The sequence below is a fragment of the Selaginella moellendorffii genome, unplaced genomic scaffold (genome assembly GCF_000143415.4).
Source record: "Selaginella moellendorffii unplaced genomic scaffold, v1.0 SELMOscaffold_170, whole genome shotgun sequence".
Lineage (NCBI taxonomy): Eukaryota > Viridiplantae > Streptophyta > Lycopodiopsida > Selaginellales > Selaginellaceae > Selaginella > Selaginella moellendorffii.
Genome location: NW_003314430.1, coordinates 30,719 through 43,365, shown reverse-complemented (window position 1 = coordinate 43,365; position 12,647 = coordinate 30,719). Strand labels below are relative to the sequence as shown.

The 12,647-nt window shown below is 40.7% G+C and overlaps 1 pseudogene; it reads left to right on the top strand.

Annotated features, from left to right (window-relative positions):
- Positions 1–10,829: 10,829 nt before the first annotated feature.
- On the top strand, positions 10,830–12,438 carry LOC9638465 (annotated as a pseudogene).
- The last annotated feature ends 209 nt before the right edge of the window (positions 12,439–12,647 follow it).

Genomic DNA, 12,647 nt, shown 5'->3' with positions numbered 1-12,647 from the left:
AGCTCCTCGAGTTCTTTTTTGTTCAAACGATAAGGGGAACAAACCATCGCCTCAGCACCCTCAACCAGCTCAATCTTATGTTCTATCAACCACTTCAACCCCACCGGTAGCTCCTTTGGCATGGTATCTTGGAATTGGTCTAACATCTGCTGGATCACTAAAGGTACTTCTTCCGTTCCTGTTTTTTTGTCACTCTTCACCGAGAGTAAGCACAAAAATGTTGCCTTGGTTCCTTTAGTGAGTTATCCTCTCATGGACACCAGGTTTAGGCAGGAATCTTTGGCCTTGCACTGCCCTACCTTTAGATCCTAAGCGTCCATCCTGGATTTTCTTCCTTGGGCATTCGCTAGTACCACAAGGTTCCTACCTTGTCCATGTAGGGCTACCACGAACCGATTGAACCAATCCATCTCGAAGATCACGTCAAATCCCACCATGTCCAACACGGTGAAATCCATGTCTACTTTCTATGTCCTTACTTTGACTCTCGCCTGTCGACGTACCTCATCGGTGCTTTGGCTACCTTGAACAAACTCTATAGTCCTTGGTTCGCCCAGCTGCTGCACCGTTAGTCCGGCTTGCCACACTATGTCTGCAGCCACAAAATTATCTGAAGCACCCGTGTCAATAAGGATCTTAACAAAGCTACCTCCGAGCTTCCCTCGGAGGGCTAATAAATGTCGCGAACGACTCTCTACCAAAGTTGCTTGTGTAATGAGTAACTTTGAGCTAAGGACTAGATCACATACCTTAGTTTAGATTTCACCCAACTTAATGGTCATATTGGCTTTGACCTTCTTCGGGTAGGGACATTCCCTCAAAAAGTGTCCCGTTTCACTGCAGTTATAGCATAAGTTGTTTCCCACGCTACTAATCGACTTGACCTTCTTATCCGTGGGTTTGTCTCTTTTTGCTTGACTCCCCCACATACTTGCTCGCTAACTGCCGGATTTGCCTTTCTCGAACCACGAGGACTCATTCTTAGAGAAACTCTTCTTGAATTTCCCTTGCTATACATTCCCCTTGGTTTGGCCCCTTTGTTAAACGTGGACCTCGACCCTATTGTGTTCCCCTTTCGCAGGTTATCGTTGAAGTGCACCTTGATGGCCGCATCTAACACTTCCTTGTAGTTGGTCGGGTTCCAACACATCACCTCACCGTGAGCCCAGGTTTGCAAGCCTGATATGAAGGCATGGAATGCATCCATATCCCCCATGTCCATGACAAGTATCCTCTTTGTCATAAACCCATTCACATACTCTTGAATGGTTCTGGTCTGCTTCAGCCTACTCAGCTCGTTTCTTAGATGCAGAGTAGCATTCGGAGGAACGTAAGTCGCATGGATCCTCGCCTTCATCATTTCCCAAGTGGCCACCAGTCCTTCATTGACCTCTGTTGTTCTCCACCAAGACTTGGCATTATCTGCTAAGTATGGTTTTGCACATGGGACCTTCTCTGAGCTTGGTAACTGCAACGCTCGGAAGTAGTCCTCCATATCATAAAACCAATCCTCCACCACTTTATAGTCGTTCACTCCCTTGAAGACCGGTGGGGGCTTTGGTTTGTACTTGGGAACTGCCTGAGGGACTGATTCCACTTCGGTCTGTTTGACCTTATTTAGTTTTGCCTCAGTCTCTGCCGAAGGGTCTGCACCTTCTGCGCTACCAACATCTGCAGTCTTTTGCCTTTTCTTCCGCTTCTCATCACGCTTTAGCTTGCGTACGAGAGTCTCCAACAGGGCATTGGTCTGTGCCAATTGTCCTTCTAGAACGTCCAATTGAGCCTTGGATGACCGAACCTCACCACTGGACTCTTGTTTGGAAGTTTCCTCACTGGAGTCCTCCTCATGCAAGGATTCCTCATCCATAGCCTCTTGTTCGACTGGAGGCTTCAGCTCTAAAGGAGGTTCCATCTTCGCCTTGGTTCGTTTCCACCCTGCTTTTGCCATCTCCCAACAATCTGCCTTTATCCTTTGCTATAACTGAGGAAAAGGCTCTAATACCAAATTGTAAGCCACAAATTTTTCCTTTCCAATTTGCCAACTTACTTTGTCTGTCTGACTAACACTGCCTTGGCTTTAGCTAAGTTCCCTTGCCAAGGTTCCTGCCTATGGTACCAGCTCCTACTCGGTCCTACTTGGTTTCAGCTACTCACTGCACGAGCAACAGAGCATTAGCCATCCATCCACGGATTCCCAAATCTCTCCCAATCCCCCTCCTCGGGTTAGACTGGACTTAAAGTTCAGCTACACTCCCCGCAGGCACAAGCAGCCAAGCACACCAAGCCTCTAAGTTCCTAGCATCCCTTGGTACCATAAGACTTGATCATGGGACCCTTTAAATCCCAAATCCCAATCCTTGGGTGCAACACATGCTTCGGAACACCAGGGCGAAACACCATGGCCTAACGGCCCAGTATGGGTACCTCTAGCGCCCCCCCCCCCCCCCCCCCCCCCCCATTTCCATCCCAAAGGGAAGGTCCAAACCCCTGGGAAGGATGAAGCCTAATGAGCCATAAGGTACTTAAGGGGGGCCCCATTCCCCATGACTCGGGAGCCCCGTAGTCAGTTTCCCTTTCGGAAGGGGGAGCTACTCTGGAACACTTCCTGGGGGGGCCCCTTGGGCCCCCCCCGAGTCCATGCTCACTCCCACCCAAGGCCACTGGGCCCCAGTTTCAACCTCAAGTCAGTTTGCAAGCCCCCCTAGAGAGTTCCCCCCCCCCCCCCCCCCCCGGGGAGACACACGCTTTGGGCTTTCACCCCTTGACCTGTATTAGTACTCGGACCCGACTTCGGACTCGGTCTCGGACTCAATCTCGGACTCGATCTCGGACTCAATCTCGGACTCGACCTCGGACTTGGTCTCGGACCCAATCTCGGATCTCGGACTCTGTCTCGAACTCGGTCTCGAACTCGATCTCCGAGTCAGCCTCGGACTCGATCCTAGACTCTATCTCGAACTCAGTCTCAGAGTCAGTCTTGGACTCGATCTCAGACTCGGTCCCATCCGATGAACTCTCTATCATGTTGGTCATGCTTTTGGGGATCCTTTAGCCTACGACACCTCAGGGAGTTGGTTCCTTACATAGGGCTAGACTCCCTTTGGGTTCATTTTGTCTGCTGGTCTTGGCATTAGGATGTTAAAAGTTTTAGGACTATTTCAATATCGCTCCATACTTCTATTCTTTTGCTCTTTGGGCTGAATGCTTAGAAGTTACTCTATGCTTTAGTTCCTTTGGTCCTTAGCTACAAGCTTGGGAGTTTATCTTTGTTCCTTTATTCATTGGCCTAAGGCATTGAAACTTGGGTTCTGCTTTGTTGTCCTTAAACACATGGTATATGACACATGGCCTATAGAATGTTTAGGTTTTGTTTAGGGTGAAAACCATGTGCACTACAAATGAAGAGAGTGCATCACAACAAGTTAAAATCACTTACCATAATATAAAACCGAGACAATAGATAATTTGCCAAGTGCCAATAAAATCTAATATAAGGTGTGTGGGGATGCTTTTGAACAACAAATGTTAAACTTAGATTTGTGGTAATAAGTTTGCTTTTGTTCCAACCCCATGTTTTTATGGGGAACGAAAGCAAGTAGGATTTTTGAGATGGTGCTAGCTATATTGCTGCAACACCAATGCCAACTATATAAAATAACTTGAAAACACTATAGTAACTAAACCTGATGCAATACTTAAAGAATTGTCAGTTGCTAATGGGGTCATATTCACCTCAAATGAGATTGAAAACCTTGAGAAATTTGGTTTCAATCTTGAGAGGAGAGTTTGAGACATGAGTGAGACTATTCCTATAGAGATGCATAAGAGGCCAATAAGAAAAGGCAAGGTAGTTAAATTTATTGGTACTATCTCCAAGCAGAAGCAAGGTAAACTGTTGCTAATTAAAGTTTAATATTATTGTTCTTAATTATCACTAATAAAAATCATGTTTATTCTTTGCTCTAGATATGTGAGCAGCTCAACTAATGCTCTAGGTGTATGAGTAGCTTTAGGGTTCTAGCTTTCCTGTACTCCTCTTTCTCAACAATTATACTTGAACTTTTGCCTCTACTTTTCAGCATCTTGCTTAATATTTACAACTCTTAACACATGCAACTCTTATATAAAGAATCAAAGTAAGGAATTATATAATATTTCTGGCCACTAGAGCTTAGTCTAGAGCTTCAACCATGGACATGGTTATATTAAACTCCATCATTATAGTTCATTAAAGAATATTATAAATACAGGATAATATAGCACATTCCTTTATATTAAAAATTTATTAATTATTTTTTATTTAAATGAAAATTTAAACAAATTATATTATCATTTTATATAATTATTAAAATATTTGTAGTCAAAATTGTTATTTCATTAAAAATATTTTTAAATAAAATTAATAAAAAAGTAATAAAGCACTATTTTAAAAAAATTAGTATAGTAAATTATTCCATAAGAATCTAAATTATCACCTAAGGGAGGGCATATTACATCTTAACTCATACTACATAGACTCTAATAATGATTCAAGATTAGGCACACAAGTATGTACATTCTCCATATCCCAGAAGGACTAATATAAAAACTACATCTCTCAACTGGCTACTCTATGTGATAGTCTTGTGTCTCAACCAAATGTAATCTTGAAGTAAAAGAGGTTGTAGTTGTTTCTTTTGGATTATGTTGATATCCAAATGTCCCCCTCCCAAGCCAAATGTAAAACAAAATCAAGGGGGCACCACTGCCAAAGGATCTTATTGTTGTCCACTTTCCTGAAACACAGGAGGTATTTGTTCCTCCACCCCTCTAGTCACCCATTTTTTTAGGATGGCATAGTGGGGGCATACCACAACAAGAGTAAGTCTCCACCACAAGGTCACCACTACAGAAATCCTTGCTTATTGTTTGCCAAAATGGTAGTGATTATGCACCTCCCAAAGTGCTTGCACTTCTATCACTATCTAGTAGCTCAGTGCTCGTGGCCCATTGCCTCCCACACCAACATAAAGACTTCAACTCCAGTCTTGTCCCATTGAACTTACATACCCCATCTATATTGTCCTTAACATCAAATATGTCTCTAAGCTAAACTAATGGTTGGACCTTTTGCTCTTTTGAGCCAGTGGAGAACATCCCCCTTTCTAGCTTTAAACTCTGGAACATCCTTTAGTTCATGCACTGCCTTCAAAATTTATCACCATACCTCTTTTGCCACATTGCATTCCCACATAACAAGTTGCACTATCTTTAATTTGCCATACTCCTTGCACTGTTGGCATATTTCTTCCTAGAATTGCTGTCCAATTGGTAACCCATTGTTTGCCACCAATTAAAAGGTGGTCTTGACCTTCTCTTACACCAATAGTTTTCAAAATGCAAGTATGTTGTCCACCACTTAATTTGCCTTGACTCCTTGTTTGATCCCCTTCTTCTATAGCTCATGGATCTCCCTAGAGACCTCTTCCTTGCTTGTCAAGAGACCTTCTTGTGCTTTATTGACTTCAAACAAGAAGAAGCGAAAATATTGTCCCCCTCAAGCATAGCTGTCACTATCAGTTGTTTCAGGGCCTATCGCACCACTTAATTCCCCCCTTTGACTTCCTTATCTATCACTAGTGGCATAACCTCCTTGTCATTTGTCAGTAGCAACATATTGCCTTGCACAACCTAACAGGGATAACTAATATTTTGTTCTAAAAACACAACAAACCATACTTTCATATTGCCATCCCCTTAGGTTAGTGTTGGGGCCATAAATGCCCATATCCAAGCTCTGAATTTAATTTGTTCCCTATCCAATTCTATGTCATATTGCAACGTCACAAAGTCCTTAAGTTTGAGATATCATTTTGGCCAAGGCTGCCTCTTTTTTGCCTCGGATGCTGCAAAGAAGATCCAAATGAACCTTCCTCCACTATTATGGGTTGAAAATTTGTATACTCCTTGTTTTCTTCACATCCCTCAACACCCCCACGAATTGCTTAAGAGTTCAAAAGCCACCAATATATAGCTTTTTCCATAGCATGTAGTGCTCTTCCCTACAGAATGTCTTGCTATCCACTTTGAAAAAATTGTTAAAGAATAGAGGCTAATTCAAATAGTCCTCAACCTAACGTAACATCTCTCAACTGATTGGAAATTTACTTCACAACCTGAGAATCCCTTGAACTAGCGTGCCTCCCTTGACCACTTATTTTGGCCTTTCAGCAAAGAGCAAATGCAAATCCTCCATCTATTGTCTTGTAGTGTTATATTTGGGCTAGATCACTAGTAGACTTTGCCTAAACATAAACCTCCACGGCTGGTTACTTGGTTAAGAGAATTTTGTAACATAGCACTTTTGCCATGTCACTTGGATCAATGATGTTGAGACTTCCCAAGACTCGTGGATTGCTAAATAATTTTTGCCATAATTCTCCCTATAACTAGTGTGCCCCGCTATACATATTTATGTACCATCGTGCGTACCTTTCTGGACCTCATTTTAAGTATAATTCAAAAGTTCTATAGCTATATAATTGGTTTAAAGCTAGAAACTCTTATAAGAAGCTCCGAGAGATTGCATAAGGAGCTATTGCTTGTTATTACTCCAACCTTTTTACCTTGTAATATAGCATCTTTATTAACCCAAATTTAAAGCCTCTAGAGGATAACATTCTTTTGTGCCTCCTTATCCCAATAACCTTAATCTATTTGATACCATCTTTAGATCTAGCTTATTCTTGAACACACTCCTTACTAAATAGTAGTCTTCTCAAAGACAAAGAGAGTGAGACATTGACAAAAGTGAGGGAGGTGTAATGAGGATAAAAAGGTAATAGTAGATGCTTATTAGTTTATTTCCAAAGTTGGATTGTAATGCATGTGGTTTTCACCCTTTATTTTATGGTGATTTACTATAGGATAACCATGAAGCAAAACTTAAACCCTTTATGTGCCACATGCCATGTGTCCCTAAAGATAGTGGAGTGGAACCCAAGTTTTAAGGCCTTGGGCCACTGAATAAGGAACAAAGCCAAACTCCCAAGGTTGCAGCCAAGGAGTGAAAGAGCTAAAGTATGGAGTGACTCTTGAGCATTCAACCCAAAGAGTGAAGGAATAGAAGCACGAAGTGACATTATAACAGTCCTAGAGCATGTAACATCTCAATGCTAAGACCAGCACGCAAAATGGAGCCAAATGGAGTTTGGTGCTATTTTAGCATACCGGTGGCATAACACGAGGATATAGGTTTTCCACCAGTTAGCATGGTGTGAAACTTGGGTTTAGACACAAGTCGGATGTAGAACAAGGACAAACATACAAGCAAGAGCTAGACTATGCCTCAAATTGGTCGGCTATGCCCAACCTACCCACTATCCGTACTATACATTTGGAACCCCTATAGCCCCCCATTTCCACATTCAACACTACAGACTAAACACAATCAAATGATATCAACAAAAGAAAAAAAATTGACATACTGACATGGAAAAACTATGTAAACCCATGATATAATCCGGTAAAGCAAATCTATCACTACTAAATCATCACCAAGTGAAGCAAGTGTCAACAGTTCTTGATGAAGTCTACCAACAATCATTAGTTACAAAGCAACTAACAATCACTTTTCAACTTGCCTTTATAAGACTCAAACACTAAACTCACGTCATCATATCATATACTTATCTAATGGAAAGATACACTTTAGGTACTAGATATAAAAACATGGACAAATATAGATTAAATGACTACTTGAATCCAACATAACCACAATTAATTTACCAACATGTATAGTCAATAACTTTATGTAAGCAACCAAAGAGAACGACTTGAGAGATAATCTATGGGATTTAAATATAAAGGGAAAAGACCCATGAATAAAAGTGCACCCCCTTTTCTAATCAGTTCAAGGTCTTGGGATACTTGGGATTAAACATCCTTGGGTTTAAATAGTATTAAACTGGGTGACTTCCCAAGAAATCTAAATTCAGGAGTTTACATTTGGTATCAAAGAGGGTCTCGGATCGGATTCTATTAGTTGTTTTAGAAGAATCACACAACATGTTAATTGACATTTGGTAAGTTCAGTTTGCTCTAGTTAAGCTCGACCTAAGGGGTAAGATGTTAAAAGAGTAAAGTCCTTGAGAGAGCTGTAGCTCTTAGCTTCCATTTATAAGGGCGTGAATTTGCAGAAAAACATTGTGGATTGTAAAAAACCAAAGAGAACGACTTGAAGGACGATCAATAGAGTGTAACTATAAAGGGAAAGGGCCCATGAATAAAAATGCACCCCCTTTCTCAAATGGTTAATGGTCTTACGATACTTGGGTTTAAATATTATTAGGTTAGGTGACCTCTCAAGAAGTCCAAATTTAAGAGTTTACACTCCAAGTATGCTTTGAAGAGGCTAACTATACATGATCAACACTCAGTTGAAACTAAAATAAAGATCATAAGATGGACTCTTATTAGTACACAACCTCCTGATAAACAAAGTTATAGTCTAGGTACTAACACCTCAACTTCAAACAAATAAGTTAGATATCAATATCTTTAGCCAAAGCACAAAGTTACTAAGACCAAGTCAAGATCAATGAGAGCTCACTACTCTCATAAAGTCTAATGAAATGCAAGATACAACCTGCCACCAAGTACAACGTTATAAAAGAAAAGCATAAATGTCACCTTTCTAGAAAAACACAATAGCCACTTTTTTACACCAACTCTAGATTATATCTAACTTAATTTATTTAGCCCCAAAAGTTAACATCCTTTTCAACTTGCATCATGCAAATTATATACTAAGGTTTAAGCTAACTAAAGTCAATTCTAATCCTTCCATTAGTTTGTACTGGCTTACAAAAATGAAATGGTTTTCAAGCAAAATGATCAACAAATTAGTCATTAAAAAAATTTAAGAAAATTTATGGAAAATTTTTCTATTCTAGAGATAGAATGACTTTTAGTCTAAGAATACAAATAAACCAACTTCTTCCTATTAATAACTTCACATAAGTTTACCTCAACACAAATTCTCATGACCCAATAATATGTCTAAGCATCAAACATCTTAAATATATTTTCAACATTCAACATCGACATCTGTAAAATGTAAAAAAATACCCAAGACCTAATCATAAAGACTATATCATTAGATATTTGTATTGCATTAACACTCTTCTTCAATCACCTTCAAGATCCAATATAAAGCCAAAACACTAACAAAAAAAATGACATGAAAAATCAAGACCTAAGGAAAATTCTTCATCATTTGAAACAATAATACCACTTCTATTAACACAAGTGATAGCAATGTCAATGCTTCAACTACACACTTTTTCCATCCAACAATCTACTCCAAGTGTTAACAAATAAACCAACAAGTTATAGCAATTGAATGTTATAACCCTTTCCAACACTTCAATGGACAACCTTTATAAAAATTTATAACACCAAACACCACCAACTTTTGTTCACAACATAGATAAGCTCATACTACTCTTTTTCCTATCAAACTCAAAACTAATCCAACACTAAGTTACTCAAGGAGTAATAACAAGTTTCCCCAGAAAAGATATAAGCATTATAACCCAAATCTTTAATAGCAAGCCTAGACAAAAATGGTTTCGTATTACACCGCTATCCATCTCAAAATTCACTATTTGTAAGACTATTATTTCTAATATGCATCAAAGTAAGGATTTTTGATTGCATGATGTGAACATGAGCAATGAATAACATTTCGTTGCAAATCATCTCTCAAAAACAGAGAAGATGATTACATATTTGATCTTTCATCCTTAATAACTTTTTTTTCAGTTTCATCTTTGACTAAACCTCAAGCTTGTGTTCACACTGCCTTCAGTCCAATCTAAAAAAAGTTTATGAGAAAGTACAACAATGATTACTTAAACCAATAGACTAATGTTTACAGTCTTGATTAATCCATTTTTAATTATGCCCAAGAAGGATCCACTAGTGCAGTACTAAACAAATAAAGACTAGCATATTTGCCACTTATAGCAAATCTAGGGAAGGTTTACTTTTACTTATAGTAACTTATGGTAACCACCAATAGGCAACATTAATCCTACCAACTCAAAGTGTAACCTTGAGTTGCTAATATGCTTCACTCATGAGCCTAAGTGCAAACTCGTGTAAAATGGTACACCTCCTATGAGCCCAAGCACAAGCTCACATAATATGGCACAAAGGTAACAAAAATCCATACCCAAGGAATGAATATAAAGTTATAGCACTTAACGTGTACCCACTTGAATCATCATTTTCATCTTTGCGTAAAGCTAGTTGCTTAATCTTATTTGATAGTACCTGCTGAGACATATCCTTTAATACCAAATGTAATACATGTGGTTTTCACCCTTTATCCTATAGGATAACCATGAAGCAGAACCTAAACCTTCCATATGCCATGTGTCACATGTTACGCCACGTGCCCAAGGACAACGGAAAATTATATATATGCACTTTAAAGTACAATATGGCAATTTATATGTTTTACAACCCAAAAAGCCAAACTTCAAACATACAACTATCCAAGTATATCAGAAAGCTCAAGGGATATGTAGGTGCATATAGTTTTTACCCTTTATCCTTTGGTGCTTTACCACCTTATCCCTTGAACACATGGGCTAAAACTAATGGAGCAAAAATTGGTCTTACTGAACAAAGGGTCTTAGCTAAGGAATGAAGGAATTGAAGCACATAATGACTCCCGAACATACAACCCAAGAAGCAGAGGAGCAAGAGTATGGAGCAACATTAAATCAGTCCTAAAGCATCCATCATCCCAACACTAGAACCAACTCTCAAAATGGAGCCAAATGCTATTTCAACATTCTGATGGAGTCAACCTCTACATCCCATGCCACCATGCAAACTACATTGCTTCCATCTCCAACAAGCTCAATTTCTTGAGAAGGGAGCAGTTGGAGCAACAATACCCCCACCAAACCAGCATCCTTTCTGCCTTATTCCTTCATCAAAGTCCAACAAGCTTCCCATCGGGTGGCCCCATATGTGGAGGAGCAACGTAAACCACATCCAGCTAGCCAAAGTGAAAGGTGGCCAGAACTGGGTCCATGTTAAAGGCTCCATGTGGTTCCCGGGAGGAGGGACACATTTCAAGCATGGAGCTCCCGAGTACATCCAGAGGTAACACTTTTCTTCTCTCTTTTGATCCATTGATCCATCAACTTCGTGTAGACAGGCTAGGAAACATGACCACGGATTGGAAGGGAGATTTACAGACTGCTGGAGTGGCTCGAGGTTTGGACATTGGCTGAAGAGTTGCAAGCTTTGCAGCTTATCTCTTCAACCTCGACATCCAGACCATGTCGTTTGTGCCGCTTGACTCTCACGAGAATCAGATCCAGTTCGCTCTGGAACGAGGAGTACCGGCTCTTGTTGCAGCGCTTGGAACCAAGTGCTTGCCGTATCCTTCCAGATCCTTCGATGCTGTTCTTTGTTCCCGCTGTCACGTCGATTGGCACGAAGATGGTAAGCATTAGTTGGAATCTCGTACATGATATAAAAATTTCCTTTCTTGTGAATCTGCAGGGGGTATTTTGCTCAGGGAAATGGACCGGATTTTAAGACCTCATCTATTCTGCACCTCCATCTTATCGCAAAGACAAGGATTTCCCTGAAGTTTGGAACATCCTGACCAACATTACAGAATCTCTTTGCTGGAAGGCGATCACACGGCACGTCCAGACTGTGGTTTGGAGAAAGACCGCCAGGTCCTGTCAGCTCGCCAAGTCCAAGCTGTGCGCTAACCAAAGCAAGGAGTTTCTAGACAACTCGTGGAACAAGCCACTGGACGACTGCATTGCCTTGTCTGAGGACAATGATTGCCAATTTCGTCGATCTTCCTTCATGGCTGGAGCGGCTTACAACTTACTCAAACCAGCTCGGTAACTTTGCTATGTACTCCAGTATGTGGTAACGGGATTTCTTTTGCACAGGTATCAGCTCATCTTCTTTCAAAGAAGACACATCTCTCTGGGAAGGCAAAGTTGGAGACTATTGGAAGCTGCTTAATGTATCCGAAAATTCCATTCGGAACGTTATGGATATGAATGCTGGCTACGGAGGCTTTGCTGCTGCCTTGTTACTACAAAACAAGCCCGTGTGGATCATGAACGTGGTTCCATCGGACTCTAGCAACACTCTCAACGTTGTGTATGGTCGAGGCCTCGCTCGTAGGCACCATGCATAGCTGGTACATAGGCTTGCTCATATTCACTTGGCTTTCTTCTCATTTTTTGCATCCACAGGTGCGAAAGCTTTTCGAGCTACCTGAGGAGCTACGACTTGTTGCATGCATATCGCATGATGTCCCTCTACCCAGGGAGAAAAGGGTGCCAGATCGAAGATATAATGCTGGAAATGGATCGGCTGCTGAGACCAAATGTAAATTTTCTCATTTGACTTCTCAGAGTTGATTCTAGCTACTACGACACAGGCTCTTGCAATCTTTCAAGATTCCTCACGTGCGGTGTAGTGCGTTGGCCCGAGTCCATCGCATTCTTGAAAAAGATGAGCAGCTTCTTATATGCTCTAAGAAGTTCTGGATCGTCGATGTGTAAGGTATTCTCAGGCAGACACAACGATTTCGTTTAGGAGCTATTGTAGTCCAG